Source organism: Dendroctonus ponderosae, unplaced genomic scaffold (assembly GCF_020466585.1).
Source record: "Dendroctonus ponderosae isolate FM_Combo_2020 unplaced genomic scaffold, Dpon_F_20191213v2 Dpon_F_20191213_4, whole genome shotgun sequence".
NCBI classification, from domain to species: Eukaryota; Metazoa; Arthropoda; class Insecta; order Coleoptera; family Curculionidae; genus Dendroctonus; species Dendroctonus ponderosae.
The window spans coordinates 8,851,653-8,854,621 of record NW_026018611.1 but is presented as its reverse complement, the minus strand read 5'-3'; positions in this window follow the sequence as shown (position 1 = coordinate 8,854,621).

Sequence of the window (2,969 nt, the reverse complement as noted above, 5' to 3'; positions counted from 1 at the left end):
TTTGGCCCATAAACGGTCAGGATTCTAATTGAAACCATTTAACGTTTCCGGTTTGAAACCGGAATGAAACTCGGAACAAAATAAAACACATTGCAAATGGCCATTTCACTGCAAACAGGCCTCACGTATGCATGTCTAGAGGGATGCAAATATTTGAAACGGTAAAAAGTCCATGCGCTACGGATTTTGTGTAATAAAGTTGACCAAAGTCGAGTTAAAATCGCGGAAGAATGAATCCTCTGTTCGTTTAGTTGGACGAATAATTACTGTACTGGTCGTGAAATGGCGTTTCGTTATTAAAATTTCAGTTTTGGAAAATCTTAGCGACAAATGATTATTTGCAATTTTTATGAAAGTAAAAAAGCAATTTTTATGAAACTGTGTGTGTTTCTGATAAAATGTGCGAGAACAATACAGATTATTTAGACCGTATTCCAAAATTCAAATTGCCTCATAAAATCCATAACCAGAATCATTTAATTTTAGATTGGGGTATCAACTCTCACTCGACTAATTCCATTCGAAAACAAATGAACTTATTAAAACAGGATGAATCTATTTTCAGAATTCCAACAGCATTAGCCGAATCACATTTATCTCCACATAAATATTTATGCCGATATTTTGGGCGCTTGTTAACACTTTTATATTTACTTAATTCCTCCGCTTTAAACTCGACTAGATAAAAGTATATTTTGGTTAAAAGCTGATCGAGATTTTTATTAGCTGCTTGCTGCCATTGCGATTAATTCCACAGTAATTAATATCGATTGTCGTAAATAAATAACATGTTTTCCCATAAAAATTAATTGAAAGGTTTTGCCACAAGTTACTCAAAAGCAAACAAGGGTGCAATTTTGCTTTCTCATGTGCAGGTACTGAACGTAAATATTATTAAAGGTTGCTTTGAAGTAATTTTATAGGTTTTCTGCTTCTACTTCACCGTGTATTGTAAATATAACTGCATATCTCTTAACCATAAGCTCCACAGCCATTTCGGCAAACTTAATAAAACTTGCACAAAGACGTCTTTGTTAACGCCAAACTTAGAACCAACTCAGCAGTTTCAATAAGTTTGCTGAAGTTGGTAACTTAGCAATAACTGGAATTGGTGTTTCAGTATTGAGGTTTTTTTTCATTCAGATCTGTAAATAATTGCTTTTCCCTTGAATTTTGAACGTTGCAGCTTCATTTATTAAATCTGCATATTGTGGAATATTCATTAATTTTAAAAAATCATGAACAGGTAAAAAGTTGTAGTTACACAGCTACTAAAGGCTCAACTTAAAGAATATAAAAAACAAAAAAACGGAAAAGAAAATCAATAAATAAATTATGAAGCGGAATGCCGAATAGATGGAGGAGAATCGCCTTTTACGAAATCGGAAATTTTCATAGTTTTTCCAATATCTAACTCTACATATGTCAAGGAGCCTGTAAGTAGATCAAATTCTTAAAAAATCGGCTAATTRCGATTAAAAACAAATCTCAGTGGAAAATTATATTTTCAAAGGAAMGTACAAGCTTTCCACAAACAACACATAAAAAAATKAGGCCAATTTTATACCGAATGACTCAATGTATTATCTACAACAACGATAAAATTTAAAATTACMKATTAAAAATTGACAAGTTTTACATTATTTATCATATATCAATRYCATGTTCATGAYYGTCTTTCAATGYCAAAAGAAAAATTTSCGTTCTCAAAATWAATTAAGGAGTACAGTTGSATTATAATTGTCGTCAGCGATAAACTAAACATTTTTCTGAATCTCAGTTATTGAATTGAATGAATTTCCATTAGTGTAGTTTTGAAAAAGGTCGCATATWCGCGGTTAATGGTRAAAATACACGCATTTAAAATTTAAAAATCAAATTATTTTTGGATAAATYCGGATAAAATCCAAAGTAGAACAAATTAGCATACTTTTGTTTCATTTAATCTGAAATGATACGTCAAGATCAAGCTCCACTGCGCATGCGCAGCAAAATGAATMGTTTCACTGGCAAACATCTAATTTCTTAGAAATTTTGAAAATGTTCAAGTTGGCACTTAAAAAAGTTATAACGATGAACCAAATACTACTTTACTTTTTATAATCATAATGGTTTGCTTCCATATTGTCGCACTGTTTACGCTTTTTCCACAATGCATTATCAAATTACTTCACTTTAGAATTTTGTATTTCCTGTTGCATTAATCACATTAAAGTTTCAAATATACTGAAATCGTATCGGATGCCGAGACTATCCCAAAATAAAAGAAGTTAAAATCTCCACCTCAAAGCTCAAAATAAAAAAAAATGGCAAATAAAATTATATTTTCAAGAAATTCTGAATCCTTATCGCAAAAACCTGGACAAACTGAGCAGCAATTTGGAATTAGTTATAAAAATTGTATGGTATACATTAATGATGCAGATTTGTCCATGTGCAAAACAGACCATTCTATAATTGGTAATGGTAATTCTAGAAATTTACAAAATAAATACTACCTCCAAATACCGACCTCAGCTTTAGCAAAAGTACACAGAAACTTGAACGTAACATTTAATTGTGAACTCAGCGTAAGAGACTTTTGGTTAGCACCCCAGTTGAGCCCAATTTGGGAAAGCTCCAATTTCAATAAGTCTCCGGAAATTGCGATTATGGCGAAGCAGCTGAAACTGGCGACTCGGACCGCAAGTTTTAATATTTCCAAGTAAATAAGCGTATTTGTTTTTCAGCTGTTTAAAATTCACTAATTTTATAAATGGTGGGTCGGTTTGGATGTTTGAAAAGATTCCGGTAAGGTGAAGATAACAGAAATTGCAGCGGAAAGCTCTGTGAAAAAAAGAAACTGCAATATACTCAGCAACTGCGGACTTCAGAATAAAAAAATTGCCACAGGATATTCATGTAAAATACCGAACGGATTTTGTTTGCGAACACTGTTGATTTAAAACTTTGCTTGGGGATTTTTGTAC